This window comes from Theropithecus gelada, chromosome 2 (genome assembly GCF_003255815.1).
Source record: "Theropithecus gelada isolate Dixy chromosome 2, Tgel_1.0, whole genome shotgun sequence".
Taxonomy (NCBI): domain Eukaryota; kingdom Metazoa; phylum Chordata; class Mammalia; order Primates; family Cercopithecidae; genus Theropithecus; species Theropithecus gelada.
Genome location: NC_037669.1, coordinates 79,248,403 through 79,267,705, shown reverse-complemented (window position 1 = coordinate 79,267,705; position 19,303 = coordinate 79,248,403). Strand labels below are relative to the sequence as shown.

The following is a 19,303-nucleotide window of genomic DNA, read 5'->3' as shown; positions in this document are numbered from 1 at the left end:
TGAGCGGAAATACACTGGGGGGCTCATAAAAGATTTTCACCTTTGGTAAAAAGTCATAGTTGCAAGAGGAGAAAGCCTTTTCTTCATATGCCTCTTCTTTCCTGTTTCAGACGCTGTCATACTAACGCTTTGTGCTTAGAGCTGTAGAAGCCGTCTCATGACCATGAGGCAATAGCCAAAAGAGGAAAGAGCTTGAATATGAAAGACACTGGGTCCTTTATGACATCACTGAGTTGCCAAACTAACCCTGAGATCCTCTACCTCCTGTTTTCTCATAGTAATAAATACCCCTATGATTTCAGCACTATCACTTTAATTTTCTGATACAGGCAGCTGAAAGCATTCAGAACTCACATGCTATCTTAACATCATCTTCCATGTGTTATGGGCCAAGAGTATGTTCAAGAGAAACTACAAAACTACATTCATTGTTGTATCCCTGTGGCACTCCCTTAGAGTTCTAGTGTTCTGTAGTGTACTTTCCACAGCCTAGAAGGATATATGTTTCCCTCTCTCCAGCCCTAAGGAACTCTTAATTTAAGACTGACAAGATGAATGAGTTAGAATGAGGGTGAATCCAATCCAAAAGAAGTAACAACAAGCAAGAAAAGCAAAGAACCTTGTAAACACCCATGTTATGAAGTGTGAGAGTGTAAGCTTAAGGAGGCTTTTATTTTGGGGTGAGATGCATCACCTCTGTCTGAATGAGAGAAATTAAGTTGTAATTATGATGGTGTTTCAGTTAAAGTATTTGATGTGGAGGACAAGGAGACCATTCCCAACACGTTATTTAGCAAAGAATATGCAGGAGAGGCAGAAGACTGTGATGGAAAATGTTCAGAGGCCATCAACCAAAATGGTAACGCATTCGAGGCAGATAAATGTGCTTCTTGCTAGACAGAGGTGGGGTGAGCCCTGACACACGTCTTCAAAATTGCAAAAGGCACAGATTTGGGGGGAAAGGGGGGTGGATTCACCAAATCTCAGAATAGCAGAATGGCAATAACCCTAATGCAAGGCTTCCAGTCTTCCTCAGTTTAACTCCTTTTGCATACTGCAGCCAAAGAGATTTTTTTAAAAATGAAGATCACTCAGACTGTGTCCTCTTCCTCTTAATCTCCCCAAAGGAAGAAAAAAACAATCATCAATGGCAAAGGGCAGTTGTAGTGAAGCAACACCAAGAACCAGATTCCTGCTCAGGAAAGAACATTGCATATCTTCCTGTGGTTTCCATGCTCTACACACTTGGGGAAACTCCTTTAAGTAATGGACCACAGAAATGACCCCTGAAAGTATGGTCTTCAAAGCGATCTTTTAAAGATTCAAATATTTCCTGTTCCCCCACTGCCCAGAGATCTTCAGTGGCTCACTACTGCTTCCATGATAAGATCCTAAAACCTTGTCACAATCCACAAGGCCTTCATCGTCCGCCCCTGCCTGCCTCACTGTCTTTATCTCCCACTACACTCTGCCTTCTCTATGCTCCCACCTGCCATCTTCTTTCAGGGCCTGGACCCTAATGTACTCTCTGAGGCCTCAAAACCATGTCACATCCTGGACTTCCTCTTCACTGGTCTAATGCCTACTCATACTTGGCTTCTGAGATTATACTTCACTCCACGTGGAGATTATCCTCAACCATGCTCCACTCCAAAATCAGGTTACCTTCCCAATGGGATATACTTGCCCTAGCACTCTGCTTCCTTTTTTATAATACTCATCACACTTGTGATTGACTGACTCTCTTCTCCTTTACATTGTAAGATCCATAAAGGCAAGGACCATATCTGTCTCTTTCTGATGTATAATAAGCCTCAATATACATAAAATTAATGGTCAGGTATAATTTACCACTGTGTAGATGCCATCTTGGGAGGGGGGATTCTGATAGTTCAAGGGCATGTATGAAAAACAGACTCATGGTAAAATAATAAGAATATAAAAAAGTTACTCAGAGTGGTTTAATGGCTGGGAATATACCTTTTACTATTTTACTTAGACATCAACGGAAAATCAGTGTCCTCCCTATCATGTTCCATGATTTTGTACAACTGAGTTTAGAGCACAAGCTAAGGTATCAGACAGCATTTGACAGCCCAGCTTCACTACTTATCAGCTGTGTGAGTTGACATAATCCCTCTAATCCCTATAAATCTTAGTTTCCTCATATTTAAAATGGGGATAATGACAAAAGCTTTTCAATAAGGGTTTGTGAGGATTAAATGAGATAATACATAGAAACCTTTCATCTCAGTGTTTGCCACAGAGTTAGCATGCAATAAATGTTAGCAAGAGTTCTTTATTGTTCTGCCCATCAACATCTGAGGCAGAATATAAATACAACTGTTGCTGGTGCTGGTGCTGGACCTGGTGGGATGCCGAAGTGGGAGGATCGCTTCAGGCCAGGAGTTCAACGACTCCTGCTGTGGGCAACAAAGCAAGACTCCATCTCTACAAAAAATGGAAAAAAAAAAAAAAAGTGGGTATAATGATGTATGCCTGTAGTCCTACTTACTTGGGAGACTGAGGCAGGAGGATCAACTGAGCCCGGGAGTTCAAGGCTGCAGTGAGTGATAATCATGCCTCTATGCTCCAGCCTGGGCATAAGAGCAAGATTCCATCTCTTAAAAAGAAAAATAAGTCAAGTGGATCACTAGCTTGTAAGAGTTTAACAATTGTTAGGTAGTATTACTATGGGTGTTATTGTTTTTGTTATTTGTGGCAAAAAGTACTAGCACTCACCTGAACACACGACTTCTTTATGATCAGGTATGTTCCTGTTTGTCTTGGGCACTACTCCAGCCCAGTGCCTAGCATGGTGCTTGACACATGGTGTGTATGCAACGAACACTTAATGAGTACTTAAAGATCTAACCAATACGATAATGCAGATTCTCTTGTAAGCAAATGAATAGAGAAAGGCAGTATTCTGCAGAGAAGGAAACAGGAAAAAAGAACAGGCTTGATTTTACTAAAAAGAAAAACACACTTTTAAGCAGTAAAATTAGAAGTTCCCACTTCAAGGCCACAAAATAGATAACTCATTGAAAATTGTGTGCTATAACATGGTCAAAGCAGAGGCCCATAATGAAGGTAGCAGCATTCAGAACCATCACATCTATGGTCAACTTTCAGACCCTGAAAGTCGATTAAAACATTCCAGGAAACTGCTGCACTTTCATTCTAAAGGAAGATTCTGAACTTTGTTCACATATTACACCCATTCATATTGCTTTGTCTACCAGTGTGGCCTTTTATGAAATGAGGGCTTCTTTCTTCTACCTTGCTCCATGACAATCAAAGCCAAAATGCCTTCCACCCTTAAAAGGAAGTTTTGGTAAGTGCCTTATTATAACTATCACATATGATACCAAGCTCACCACTAATCGGAGAGAGATGAGAATGAATTACTTAAATAGGACAGAAATAGCCATTCACTTCAAGAAGGCCCAGTTTCTTGAAAGTCTGTGGCATTGAGACCATTTAGAGTTTGCTGTCAAGATTCCTAGCAGTGCTCATTACCTTGGCTAGCAATCCCTCTGGACTACAGAAAACTTATTTGAAATATATATAATCACAGGCTGCAATGCCTAAGTGCAACAGGATGATTTAAAAGCACCATGATAGTGTTCCCCCAGGACATTCATCTCTCCCTGTCTATTCATCTGTGATCCAGACAAAAACTTGGAATGCAAGCTATATATCGATATTCCCTAAAAAGGATTTCAGCAGCTCTTTAGGAAGAATTGTTTTAGTGGTTCTGGAAGTCTAGAACATTCTGCATTTGTGGTATTTACGGGTTTTGTTTCTATTTCATAAAAATAAAGCCCCACTAAAAGCAGTATTGAATTCCTGTTCTAATGAGAGTATAAAGTAGTGGTTAAGCACATGTTCTTTGGAATGAAGCAGACCAGTGTTCATCTCTGGGCTCCCCATAGACCCCTTCATAAACTTAGACAAGGTATTCAACCTTTTTGAGCCTCAGCTATATCAGGTAAATTACTATGATGCACGGAAGAGGTTAATAAATGTTAAAATATTAATGGTATTAATATTGTTTTGCTGCTGTTGTCAGCTTTTCTAGCAGAGATTATTAGTATTCACCCCTGCAGACAGGTAGACCGCATTTCCACCCACGCACACGGGTAGACCGCTTTTCCACCCACGCACACGGGTAGACCGTATTTCCAAGCTTCAGTGGAGTTAGGTGGGTCCAAGTGACTGAGTTCCGAGGAATGGAATGCGGCAGAAGTGATGTACACCCTTTCCTGGATGGGCCTACAGAAGTCTTCCAGACTCCACTCTTTCCTTTTCCCTTCTCAGGCACCCTGAAGGCTACTTGTTAAAGAATTTAGAGCCACAAGATGGAAAGAACCTGGATCCTACCTAAGAACCTCCTAGGAGAGCCACCCTTCAGAAACATTTGCAGAGGACTCTGAATAAGATTTTTTTTATTTTTTATTTTTATTTATTTTTTTATTTTTTTTTGCCGAGCACGGTGGCTCACGCCTGTAATCCCAGCACTTTGGGTGGCCGAGGTGGGTGGATCACTTAAGGTCAGGAGTTCAAGACTAGCCTGGCCAAGATGGTGAAACCCTGTCTCTACTAAAACTACAAAAATTAGCTGGATGTGGTGGCACGTGCCTGTAATCCCAGCTACTCGGGAGGCTGAAGTAGGAGAATTGCTTGAACCTGTGAGGCGGAGGTTGCAGTGAGCCAATATTGTACCATTGCACTGCAGCCTGGGTGAAGAAGTGAGACTCCATCTCAAAAAAAAAAACAAAAACAAAAACAAAAACAGATATATATCTTACATATAGGATATATATCATATTATATATATCTTTTTTTTTCAGTTAAGCTACTGGGGTTTGACAAAGCTCATTACAGCAGTTAGCCTACTTCAGGGTTTCTCAGCCTGGGCACTACTGATATTTTGAACTACAGAATTCTTTGTTATGGAGGGCTGTCCTATGCATTGTAGGGTGTTGAGCAGCATCCCTGGCCTCTATCCACTAGATGCCAGTTGTAACCTCTCCAGTAGCCATGACAACCAAAACTATCTCCTGACATTGCCAAATGTCACCTGCAAAATAGCCTCCGATTGAGAACCACCAGCCCACATTGACCAAACCATCACCATCACTGCTATCATTGCCATCATCAGTATTGATAGTCTAGTCTCTCATGTTCCCCTTGAAATCACTGCAAAAGGACTTAAACTTCCAAAAGAGGTCCAGCCCAGTTTTCTTAGGAGAAAAAAGTGAAAAGACACTAAAATTTGAGAAAAGGTAAGGGATCAAGCCATAAACCCAAAGTTATAGGAGACTGAAAAACAAAGTAAGAACCAAAATAAATATAATCATTTTTTTTAAAAAAGCTGGTTTGTGTAGTCCCAGCTACGTGGGAGGCTGAGGCAGGAGAATGGCATGAACCCGGGAGGCAGAGTTTGCAGTGAGCTGAGATCGCACCACCGCACTGGGCGTTAGAGCAAGACTCGGTCTCAAAAAAAAAAAAAGCTGGTTTGATCACTTTGGTAACCTACAATAAAATGATTAAAACAAAAACAAACCCAAATATCTAGGTCTAGGAATTTCCATGTGTCTAACAAATGTCTGTAGAATATCTACCATGAGATAAGCAAGCACTGGGCTGAGTATAACTTGGTAAATAAAACAGATATAATCACCACCGTCATACAGATGAAAGGTAAATAAAAATATGGAGTTTGTGTGTGTGTGTGTGTGTGTGGTGTGTGTGTGTGTGTGTTTTGAGACAGGGTCTTGTTCTATTGTCCAGGCTGGAGTGCAGCAGTGAGATCATAGCTCACTGCAGCCTTGAACTCCTGGGCTCAGGTGATCATCCGTACTAGCTAGGACTACAGGTTTGCACCACCATGCCCAGCTAATTTTTGTATTTTTTAAAAAATGGAGATAGAGTCTCACTTTGTTGCCCAGGCTGGTCTCAAACTCCTGGCCTCAAGGAATTATCTTGCCTAGGCCTCCCAAAGTGCTGGTATTACAGTCATGGGCCATTGCACCCAGCCGAAATATGATGGATTTTTTGAACAGCTTTAACACAGTCATTAATTGACCATTGCGATAGGCAGACTTCTAAAGATGTCCCTGCAAGATTTCTATCCCTGGGCTGGGTGTGGTGGCTCACGCCTGTAATTCCAACACTTTGGGAGGCTGAGGCGGGCAGATTGCCTGAGCTCAGGAGTTCGAGACCAGCCTGGCCAACATGGTGAAACCCTGTCTCTACTAAAATACAAAAAAATTAGCCAGGCATGGCGGTGTGCGCCTGCAGTCCCAGCTACCTGGGAGGCTGAGGCAGGAGAATTGTTTGAACCCAGGAGGCAGAGGTTGCAGTGAGCTAAGACTGTGCCATTGCATTCCAGCTTGGGCAACAGAGTGAAACTCCCTCTCAAAAAAACAAACAAAAAAAAGATTCCCATCCGTGGTTATCTAACTAGACACTAAATTAGGTGCTGCCATGAAGAGACTTAGCAGACGTATCAAGGTGACTAGTCAACCGACTTTAACACAGGAAGGTTATCTTGAATTATCTGGGTATATCTACCCTAGTCACATGAGGTTGTAAAAGCATAAGTGGAAGGTGGAAGAATCAGTCAGAGTGAGAAAGCAGAAGAGGATGCAGGAGCTATGCTGCAGAGGGAACGTCAGATTCCAAGCACAAGAAAGAAAAACATAAGATGCATCATTGATGGTTCTAAAATGTGAGCACCAGAAAGAGGCCTGAGGGAGCTAAGGGTGAATCCCTGCCTAACAGCCAGAAAGAAAATAGGGACTTCAGTCCTACAACCACAAAGAACTGAATTCTGCCAATAACCTGAATGAGTTTGGAAGTAGGTTTTTCTGCAGTCTCCAGTAAGAAACACAGCACTGGTGACACCTCGATTTTAGCCTGAGACTTGTATCAGGCTTCTGTGTGTTGTTTTAAGTCACTAAATTCATCATAATTTGTTATGGCAGCAATAGAAGACTAATAAACCATTATGCATTAAATTTCACAGAAGAGAAAGGTTTAAGAAAATAGGTATTAAAGTATGCCTTGTCACCTTATCATTTATCAATCTCAGGTTTACTAAACACTTAATGGGTGCTCATTAGTGGAATAAATTAATGCACTTATATTTCCATTCATTTGTTAAAAATATGTATAAAGCACCTCCTCTTTGACAGTCCCTGGGTGAGGTATTAAGGATACAATAGTGAAATAGATGTTATCCTCTGTTTCTAACAGCTCTTAATGGAAGTGGAGGACAGAATCATGTATATTCAACAATAATGCAGATAACATAATAAAGGTATTAACATCACCATTATAAAAGTATGAATAAGGGAGTACAGAACAATAATTACAGCTGACGTCTATTGAGTACTTGTCTCACTTCCCTTCACAACAAGCCTATGAGACTGTATTAGTCCATTTTCATACTGATATGAAGAAATACCCGAGATGGGATAATTTATAAAGAAAAATAGGTTTAATGGACTCACAGTTCCACATGGCTGAGAAGGCCTCACAATCATGGTGGAAGGTGAAGGAGGAGCAAAGATACATCTCACATGATAGCAGGCAAGAGGGCATGTGCAGAACTGCCCTTTATAAAACCATCAGATCTCGTGAGACTTAATCATGAGGACGGCATGGGAAAAACCTGCCCCCATGATTCAATTACCTCCTACCCACTGGGTCCCTCCCATGACACATGGGGATTATGGTAGGTACAATTCAAGATAAGATTTGGGTAGGGACACAGCCAAACCACAGCAGAGACAGACCCATGACGCATACCACCTTGCAGATGAAGAAGCTGAGGTATGGGCAGGTGAAGAAACCAGCCTAAATTACTATCCGTAAGTGGTGGAGCTAGAATTTTAACACAGGAGGTCCAACTTTAGAGCCCATTGTTTTAAACACTTCATTGTGTTGTCTCTCATTGCAGAAGGGTGAGGAGGTCTAACAAAAGGGCTGAGATTTGGAATGAATACCTTCACCAAGAAAAGGAGAAGCCAGTAGAAGAAACTGCATTGGTAAAGCCAGAGGTTCAGGAAGAAAGTGGATGGTGTGGCATATTCTGGAATAGGGCCCTGTATTGGCAAGGAGGGGTGGCAGATGAGGTTGGAGGCTAAGTTGTCCTGACTTGAAAGACTTGAACCTCTCAGTCATTTGAATTTCATTTTAAAGCTATCAAAAGAACCTATTCAAGAGCATAAGGTAAATCATCTTCAGCAACTCGCATATCATTTTTAACATTGTTTTAGGGGATATTAGTGGACACATTTAGGGACCCACTGTATAGCCCTCAAGTATAATGACTCTTATTAATACAACTTAGAAAACACCCTTTGAAAATACATCAAAACCCTAAAAGATTCGATTAACTCCAAGGAAATGAGGATAAAGGGCAGAGGCATGTAAGAATCCAGCTGTCTTCTATCTACAAAGCTCTTCATATCCACAACCACAGAGACACTGCTCAGCTTCTGAATCGCCTTAGTTCACAATAAAATAGAAATAAATCATAATAAAATAAAATAGGGAATAAATCTACATGTTGGCTTTGAGAAAAATTTTCAATAGCAACAAACCAACTGCTCAAATAAGGACCCCCCAAAATAAATAAATAAGGTACATAAGAGGGAAGGCATGTGCTGACCAAAAAATTCAAAAATTCTCCCATTTCTGTCTGATGTTGAAAAAATAATAGGTATTTGGCATTTTAGCCTATGCTGTTGAATGTGGTGGCCACTAATTATATGTGGCTATTTAAATTTAAATAAGGTAAAATTAAATAAATTTATTTTCTCAGTCCCATTAGCCCATTTCAAGTGCTCAACAGCCATATGAGGCCAGTGGCCAGTCAGCACATGTATCAGACATGTCAATCATTGCAGGAATATTTGTTGGGAAAAAAATGAACTACTTATTTAGATAAAAGTAGTGATTTGTTAGACATGCCTGATAAAATTCAGTTTATTTTAAAACTGTGTAATTAAATTCAGACTTATAAGAGTCTGAATTTTCATTTTAATCATTTGTATGTATTTCATTCCTCTTAGTATAAAGAGATTCTATACCAAGAGACTCTCTATGGAGACAGGACCCAGTTTGTACTAGGCCCCAGCTCTCTCTTGGGCCCTGTGCTAGGCATTTCGTATCTGTTATGTTACTTAAGGCTCATGACTCCCTGTGAGACAGGCATGCTTATTCTCATTTTTCCCTAAAAGGGAGGGCTGTGACAAGGCTGAAGCAAAGAGAGGGCACATCTTTTCGGGGATAACACTTGAGAAACATCTATTTCTTCTTAAGCAGCTCTACTGCTACTCAGAGAAGTAGAGTATGTAGACCGGACAGTTAAGTTTTCCATGGATAGGATATACTTAAAGGGAGATCAGATTTCTTTCACACACAATTGTAGATTTTTAAAAAATTGTCAAAATTCTCTTGTTCTAGCAGCAACTAAGAAGTGACTCGGAGAAGCATTCAACAAGCAGGAAAGAAGAAGTCTGCTCAGACGGAGGCCCTGAATCAGAGGTGCCTGTCATCTGTTCCCAAAGGCTCCAAACTCCTGCCACAAATAGACTGAGGGTTCCTCTTTCTATAACTTCTTCTCTTCAATCTCTGGAAGGAATGTACTTGATATTTATTTTTAATCTGAGTCTCCTTCTACAAAAATGTAGAGGATGTGGTACCCAGCCCCTAAAGTTTTGCCTCTTGGTATTCACACTTGTGAAGTCATTTTCCATGTGCAAGAGGGCTGATCTGTGTAAGCAATGAGATGTTGCAGAAATGTATGACTTCTGTGGCTAGGTCAGAAGAGCCATGAGTCCTTAAAGCTTTCACCCTGTTCTCTATCTTGAATGGCTGTCTCTGGAGGAAGCCAGTCACTATACTATGAAGTTACTCAAGCAGCCAAGGGAGAGGCCCCCATGGGGAGGAACTGAGGCCTCCCTCCAATGCTCTCCATCAAGCTGCCAGGCACGCGGTACCTTAGAAGTGGATCTTACAGTCCCAGTCAAGTCTTCAGATGACTGTAGAGCCAGAACCACCCCACTAAGCCTGTCCCAAATTCCTAACTCACCAAAATAACATGAGACAGTAAATGTTTACTGCAGTTTTAAGCAGTTGAGTTTTGGCATAATTTGTTATGCAGCAATAGGTAACTAACCCAGAGGGTTTTTCCAGCTTTGCCTATGGGCATGCCTACAGATGAGACAAGCTACTTTATATATTTAGTTCTCTCTCTCATAATTATCAGGAGATATAATTATCTTACCATCCAGGCTGTAAGATTCTTTCATCACTAGCACCAAGTCATCCATTATTGCAGTCTCCCTTCCCATGCTTGATGAGTAACTGGGTTCCTGTGATTTTTCCTCTTTTCTTTCCCCATTCACTGTTGAAATTATTTGCCGCAACTATTGGGTCCCTTCTCTTCAGTTTGCCTCCTTTTCTTTTCCTCCTACATGAGCAGAAGCCAGGAAATTGAAGGTATTCGATCACAAAGTGTCCATGACCCTCAGCAACATGAGCCTACAATAGTCTTTTTAATGACCAGAGGAAGATTGTGAGGACTCTTAATTAATTTGTTATGAACACCCACTCCCATAAGGAAGCTGCTATGCATTTGTGGAATAAATTAAATAAAATTAGCAAATTTGCTTATTATCTATTTCCTGCCCTTTGAACACAAGCTTTACCCATAAACTACATTTATTACACACTAACTGAATATGCAAGGCACTATGGGTAATCAAAAAATATAGCTTGTCTGTTTTCAAGGTACTCATAAGCAAATATAGGAGACATCACAAAGATGCAAATATGTATTCATATTCACATATATGCATAAGTAGACATTTACATATCAAAGACAGTGAAGGCTAAGGGCCAAATGAATGGTACACACAAGTGTTAACAGATCTTCAAAAGAAGATGTTATGGCTGTGAGCTGAATTGATCAGGGCAGCCTTTATGCAGGAACAAAGTCTTAAGAAGGTTTAAGTATGGCAGATAATATTACAGATACCACTAGGTTCATCCAGTTCTCCTTTGGCCTGAGCATAGAGACTCCTGCACATCTCAGCCTTTTATGAGTGGGCAGGATCATGTGACTAGCTCTACTTAGTGGGGCATGCGAAAAAGTAACACGTTTCATTTCTTAAGTCAAAGAAAAAACTATGTTTAATTCTCCAATCTTTCTCCCCCAGAAAGTTCACATGCTCTGGGTTAACTATAGGATGTTAGTGGCTCCCTCAGCCTGGGTCTCTCTGAATGACTATAATAAGCAGAGCCCCCTGACAATTTTTGTTGAGCGTGTTCCATTAGCAAGAACTAAACCTTTCTTTGTGATAGGCCATGGTGATCTGGCGACTCATTTGTTATTGTGGCATAACTTAAGTCTCTCCTAACTAAAACAGAGATTCCCAAAGGTGGAGAAATGCAGAGAACAGTAGAAGTAGCTTATAAGTCATGTCTCACATGACCTTTCCCAATGACAAACCTGTGTGCTCACCAAGACATAGCCTGTTATGACATATCTGAATACAACTGAAGGTTTTTAAATAAAAACATAAGAAAGTTGAAAAGGCAGCAGAATGAGCTACTGCCTGTGGGTGATCATTACAGATCTCAGAATAACAGGATTATTGATGCCTTGGCCAGAAGCATTCCTTTCCCTCCGTTTTCTTTTTCTTTGAGATTGCAAGCCATATATTTCCATTTGGAAAACAGTATTTCATAACCTGTAAACCTAACATGAGTTCTGTGAAACCCTCGTCTACAGTTGAATGTCCAAAAATAAAGACTTGGAATTCCTTCAAAGCTATCCCATTTTACAGGGCAATGCTTTCTCTCTCTACCAAGAAAGTGTTCCCGCTTGATAGATTCCCCTCTCTTGCTGTATATTACACTTACTGCTTTATGCCTGTCACTCCCTATTCTCTTCCTAGTTGTTCGTGCCTTATTAAATTCCACACCTTGAAACAACCAATAAGAATCGGAAAGTCTCAAGAAGCCCTTTCTCATACAATCAGAGCTCCTTTTTAATCTAGGAATACATTATCTTTTCCAATCAATTCATGAGTGGGATTCTTTGACAATTTACTCTCTTTGTAACATGTTGTTTCTGAATGAGTAGCAAATGGTCTTCAATGAGGATATGGTGACACATTTTAGCTAAACTGTTTCATAGCAACATTAACTCCCCGTTACTTTCTCAAATCAAGCTTCTTTGAAATTGATTTGCAAATAGAATTTAGGAGTCTAAAGACACAATCAAATAGCTGTTTCTGTCTATTATTCTCAAAGCGAAGCTCCAGGCCGTAATCTCAGGACATGCATGAAAATATCAAGTAACAACTCAAAGGCCCATTTCGGCTTCAAATACCTTTGAATATTCATGGATTGGAGGAGCAGAGTGGGATAGCAGGGGAATGGAAGAGGAGGCTTCTCAGAAACTTAAGTATCTACATTTTAGAATGTTTCAGTCTTTGGCCTTTTAACACTGTAGTACAGCCTGGCTTCTGTCATTTTGAAGGGATTTCCCAGCTTAACCAAATCCCAAGGAACCGACCTCAGTTTGGTCTCTTATCTAAGGAAATATTCTGGCAACACAACAGGAAGGATTTCGAAAATTTAATGAAGATTTTGAAATACCCCTAACACACTTAATTTGAAGATAATACCTATTTCACCCAAATCTCCTAACCCCCTGTGGAAGATCAGTTCTAATTTTTGAGGGCAATTATTCATGTGTTATTGGCTTGAAGTACAGAATATATTAGTAAGTCTCTTCAGTTCTAAGTAACAGAAACCAAACCAGGGTAGGTTAAAATTGAAGGGGCATCATTAGAAGGGTCCAAGAGTGTCTCAAGGACTCAGAGGCAAAGACGTAGCCAGTTCCCCCCAGTGCCAGGAACCAAAAGGTGGGCAGGAACTCAGGGAATACAGCCCCCTTATTTCCCTGCTTCTCAGTTTTCATAGAGAAATATGCTTGTCCACAGATCTCAGGTTTACCTGTCATAGTTCTAGCCACATGCAAGGAATGACTGCCTATCTCTGAATTCCAAATTTCAGAAAGTGAGACCTTGGGGTGAGAGGCGGGGCATGCTCGGATTCGGTGTCTAACTCTAATTCAAACAACTTTTGCCACGAAGCCATATAGTGGCCAAATATGTTTCTAAGGCCCAAGGGACCACTCTTACAAAGATCTAGTGAACCATCGTTCACTAGAAAGAATACATGCTTTCTAGACTCCAGAGCCACCTCAGAAGTGCCAAGATAAATAATAGGGAGCCAGAGTTTAAGCAACGGCCACCATCACTGCAAATTGTCTCATCCAACTTCTGCCTTTATAGGAGTTGATATGACTTCAAATACTCATGTCTGACACCAGCAAAGAGGGATGTCTGTTCTTGAGCTCTTTTTCTTGGTTCCCAAGGGGCCCTCAATACCTTGCTTTACCATTTAGTGTGGATTCTGACAAAAGAACAAATTAAGATACTTTTATTTGATTTTTAATTTTTCCTTATAAAGACTTGCAATAAATATTGTGGGTACCTAGAAATAATCCACCATAGTGCACAACACAATCTGTTGATTTACCTTCGCTTCCATTTTCCTTCTTGGTCTGACATATAAATTCACCTTGCTCCTCAATTCTGTCACCTACTATTTTCAGCATGTATGAGCAAGAGTAAAGTGCATGCCCATAGAACTCAGAAATGAGGAAACTAATATTGCTCTGTTATATGCATAATGGATCAATATAGAGGTATTTAAACACACAAGGAAAAAGAAAACAGGTCAGCAGGACTTGACTTTCAACTGATAGAGAATATTAACACGTTTATGGGTAGAAAAAGTGGTCAGTGGTAGAAAAATATACAAAGAAAAGCTACAAAGAGATGTTGGCAGTGGCCATTTAAGCACTGTCTAGGGAAAGGAAGACTTTAGTTAATGACCTTCAAGTATTCTAATGTAGGGACATGGCACCCCTACTGTGGAGAGAGATGCAGGAGGTGGAAGGTAGCTAAGACCTTGGAGTTTCAGTTCCACAGGCAAGGCTATCTGTCCTTATCATGAGAACTGAGCAGCATGAAGCTATCTGTAGTCTGACAGTCATGTCGTATGTTGTGTCAAATGAAAACATAGCATCACTCAATTCCTTTTGTTCTCTTCTCTTGCTAAACAGGCAACTATCTGATGCTCTGGCTTCCCATGGACCTCAGACCTGCTTAGTGCATGGAATGCAACAGTCCCAATAGTCTGTGCAGTGGGCCAACGCTGGTTGTAAAATCACAAAGGGGCCTTCTGGGCTACCAGGTCTCACAAACTTGGGTAATGTGATTCCATCTTGAAGAAAGATTCCCCCACGGGTAAGACCATGGACCATGGTAAATGAGTGTACCCCAAGAGAACTGCTTGGGAAATAGTCACTTAGCCTGTTCTCCTGCTGATGCCCCAGACATTGTCAACATGGACCCATTGGAGCATTTCCTCATTGATGTCTACATTCATTAGCTTACTCTTAATTAAATTTTTTTAAAAGATGGCACAACAGCAGCATCGAGAGCATGATTTTTAGGAGGAAAAGGAATCCCATGTAAAACTGTTTCCATTTGTGGTTCTTGCCTTTCTGTCCTTATCCATAGGACAGCTCATTCTTGCATATCTGCAAATCTTGCATGCCTGCCATTTTGTGTCTTCCTTTTTCTCATTGTATCAGAACCATTATAATAAGTTACATTAGAACCTGTTTTGCATATTTTAACATTGCCTTCACAGTGAAACTACAGAGTGCTTTATGATGGCACACTAATGAATATTCTGTTCTGCTTCTGTTACATGACTACTGTAGGAAAAGTCTCCAAGAACTCCTGTCTCAGATGATTATCTCTCCTAATCAGGCTCTCTACTATCAAACTGCTCAGCAAAAGGAACTCGCCAATCCATAGTGCTACCAGAAGTCTAATAACATAACACTGTCACCACAACTTTTTCAGCACTAAATATGATCATTTTTTAAAATAGTAAGTTTATTAGGTACATAATGATACTTTTCAAGTTCCAGCCTGTTTTTAAAGGACTCTATATAAATAAGGAAGGGGTCCAGGAATGGTAACATATTTAATGTGTAAGTCAGGATGCTAAATGTCTGACTGTATTTGTTTATTTTTTTCTGAAATGGAGTCTTGCTCTGTCACTCAAGCTAGAGTGCAATAGCACAATCATGGCTCACTGAAGCCTTGACCTCCCAGGCTCAAGTGGTCCTCCCACCTCAGCCTCCTGAGTAGCTAGAACTATAGGCACACACCACCATACCCAGATTTTTCATTTTTAAAATTAGTTTGTTTGTTTGTTTGTTTGTTTATTTATTTATTTATTTATTTTTGTAGAGACAAGGTCTTGCTTTGTTGCCCAGGCTGATCTTGAACTTCTGGGCTCAAACGATCCTCCTGCCTCAGTCTCCCAAAGGATTGAAATTACAGGTGTGAGCCACTGTGCCCAGCTCCTATTATATTTTTAAAATGAATATACTGAGGAAAATACAAATGGAGTTCAACTGATAAAAAGAAACTCCTGTGATATAAACAGGTGAATACAATTTACAACATCATACCAAAAGGAACTGCATGTTTTGCCTACTATGTGTCCCTAAGTGTGACACACTCCTGAATGGGACTTCAGTTTGCCAAAAGCCTGCTTTCTTTTGTTTGTGGTAGAAATTCCATGCTATGAGGAAATGCTTTCATTTCTTTCAATATCTCATGAGCACTTGTTGCAAAAAACATTTGTAGGCAAACAACTTCACACATACTAAAAACTTGTAGCAGAATGTTAATCTAACATGAGTTGTCCAGCTCAGGAGTCTATAATCCTGTAATTCAGTGTACTATCACTTCATTTTGGTTCCAATAAATACATACTTTCTGTGAGGCCCTTTGGGGAAAGGGTAATTAGATATTTCACATCTAGTGGGATATCTTTCCCCCTTTGGCTCCCTGCCCTTCTTTCCTTCTCCTTTTCTTCTCTTTAATTCTTCTACCCAGAAAAATTCTCAAGGAGCAAAAACACATTACTCTCTGCATTTTTATAAGTTGGTCAGTTTTGCTTCCTTGTTTTTGAATGAAAATTATGCCTCAAAAATAATCCCACATTATTCTCTAAATTCATTTTCCTCAGTCATTAGCCCATAACACCAATTTTCCTTTTGAAAATATAACAAAGAATAATGATCATTTTTTTTAGACAAATCCTCACTCAGAATGATTCAAAGAGAATACAAATTTAATGATCACGCTGAGAATCCAAGTAATACATCCCAGGAAATAATAATAAAATTTATAATGGCCTTAAAATTGCTTAACTCCTTTCAGGAAACACTGAATTATAGGGTAGTAACATAACCAAGGACTGGCAACAACTCACAAAAGTCTGGAAGAGTTTTGTCTTTGAGTTCATAGGCAAAGATGCTTAAATTGTTCCCCCTTCAAAAAATAAAGATTATTTATTATTTACTTTCCTGTGCACCGGACACTCCAGGAACATGCCTATAACTCTTGTGTTCTTAGATTTGAGCTTCAAGGTCTCTGACTGATGAAAAAACTTGTAGGGTAGTATGCCAATCAACTTGGGTTTTTTGTCTGTTTTTGTTTTTGGAGGAGGGGAACAAGTCAGGCAGAGAGGGAGAGAGAGAGAGGGGGGAGAGAGAGAAAGAGGGAGAGAGAGATATCACACTACCAGAAGCTTCATAAAGAAACCTGCAAAGCAGAACCGAAGTGGATGAAAGCAAAAGGATACAATTTTTCCCTCCAGATGATTTTACTGGGAGGAAGAAAGATTTGAAACTATTGAGTGCTTTTTCTGATAACCACCTGTGGCTCTCTCCAAAGACACACATGTAAAGTTGGGCAAGTTGTTTTGTCATGTCAGGAAAATATTTAGTAGCAGTCTTATAAAAGTAAGCACTCTAAGCTGTTCCAAGGAGCTGTGGATTTGCTGTGCAGCCTTGTTTCCTTCACCAGGTTCCTTTGTTGCTTTGTGTGATCCCCCAACAAAGGGCCTGCCCTTCTTCTAAGATGGGTTTACCATTCTCTCTGCATGAAGACTGTTCAGAAGTACACAAACCGACAAACCATCCAAGCTGCCTCTATCTTATGGTCCTGGTATATCCAGGGTACTAAACAGTGGCCTACAGGATGGGAAATTCATACTGACTGACTCCACAGGAGACTGGGAAAGTTTAATTGGCTGATAGCTATAAAGTCCTGTGAAGGAACAAGCACTGTTTAAAATTCTAAGTAGTAATCTTACAATTTGCTAATGGAAAGAAATATAACCCAGCTAATATGTGCCTCCCATTTCAGAGTATGTTTCAACAGCAAAGCCCTTTACAATATTCAGATAAACTTCGGTGTATAGAAAGCGCAACAGCAAGCTAAACAGCAGGGCTTCCCACTACGGCATTTTAAAATGTGGTAGGTGAAATTTGTCACCCCTAAGCAAGTGTCTATAATAAAAATAAAATATCACTACTTATATGGTACATGTTAAAAATTGTCCACTCTCCCCAACTACACCAGATCAAAACCTCTTGCTTTTTAAGTTATGAAATTATAGAGCTGTATTGAGCACACCCCTACTTATGAGTTCTGTAACCTAAGGCATGTTATTGAACCTCTCTGAGTCATTCCCTCATCTATATAGACAAGGCTAATGGTAATACCTACATTGTAGGGCTGTCGTTAGAAATTAAAAATAATTTAATAAAATAAAGGCTGGTATTTATTAAACTCTAAATACATGTTTGCTGCCATCAGCAGCAGCAGCAGCATCGGCTTGCAATCATGCCAGCACTCCTCAAAGAAAACAGTTCTAAAAAGTCTGTGTGCATCCATGGTCTGAAGATTTTCTTGGTCTAAAAAGTCTCTTGGGCTAGTGACCAAATCCTTCATTAATTTCAAGAGCTCTGGGAACCCTCTGAAATTGAATGTGGAATGGTATAACTACTGGTCTGTGTACATTTTTCTAGAAAACCTCACATCTTTCATCACATTAAGAGGTTAAGAATCGTTGCCATATGTAGTCATTAACTTAACTCTATCTCCTTTCCACTTCTCATGAAGAACTAGAGTGCTGTTTAGGGCATGTAACCAGGACAGGGACAGAAGAAGGAGACTATGCATCTCTCACTCTTGCTGATTAGGCTCCACCCTCTCCCAGCTTCTGGGGGCCTCCTCTCCCAAGAGTTGCAATCCTACACCTACTTCCCATCTGCAGTCTCAACCTATCCTCCTCTAAGGACTAATCATGCCATATGGCAGGAGAGATTAAAGACTAGCTAGGTCAATGCTCTAAACTCAACACCAAGTCACCTTTGAGGCAGGGTGCTATCATGGAAAGATCACGACCTCTGAAATAGGAAGGTCTGTGTTTGATTTGGTTTGACCACTTACTGGATGTGTGACCTTGGAAATGTTTACTTAATCATGTCTTTTGTCACCTATAAAATAAATACAATAAGATTTACATTGTGAGTCTATGAGAGAGAAATGAGATAACATAGAGAATATTTTTTAAATGGGAGCACATATCAGGCAACAGTAGATGCTCAGCAATGTTCTTTTCATACCTGGGCTTCAACCTGGTACCGTTGGTCACGTTCCGAGGACCCAAATCCCTCTAGGAATAAACTCTGGCCCTTGTTGGCTTCTTTGTTCTTCCTCCCACCTACACACTAGAACCCATCCAAAGACATAGGTCTGACTACCTTGGAAACCTTTTCTGATGCTTACTACTTGTCCAACATTCATTTTTTTGTACCATGTGTGTAGATACTGAATTCCCCACCTTAGAATTCTACCCACCTCTTGGGCCACCCTGTTACAATGTGTGAATGACTATCCTACTCCCACTTCCCAAGTTAACCACTTATTTGAATGGCTGCCCATCAACATACCCCTTAAATACCATGTTAGGTCTGTCAAACCCAACCCACAGACAAGCCTTATCCTCAATCCTTTACTGCCCTCTACCACAGTGCTAACTGGTTCATTGTGCTTCTTCAGCATGCAGGGACCTTTGATTTAATGGGCCTCTCCCATTTTTCACATATCATGAAAGTTATCAAATTTAGGTTAAGTTTAAGAAGTCTATAGTTATTCAAGTGAAAACTTGTAGGCAGTACAATGGATAATAATGGTAAAATGATCATTTTTGAGCTCTTACAGATGCCAGGCATAGTCTTAAGAGTTTACATATATTTTTTCAT

At 40.2% G+C, this 19,303-nt stretch overlaps 1 protein-coding gene and 1 non-coding gene across 3 annotated transcripts in view; both read right to left on the bottom strand.

Annotated features, from left to right (window-relative positions):
* Positions 1-19,303, bottom strand: part of FHIT (fragile histidine triad) — a 1,500,125-nt gene that overhangs the window by 1,129,604 nt on the left and 351,218 nt on the right. The window lies entirely within an intron of this gene.
* On the bottom strand, positions 1,087-1,302 carry LOC112619996. The gene has a single exon (XR_003118458.1). It is a non-coding gene; the product is annotated as a small nucleolar RNA U3 (small nucleolar RNA).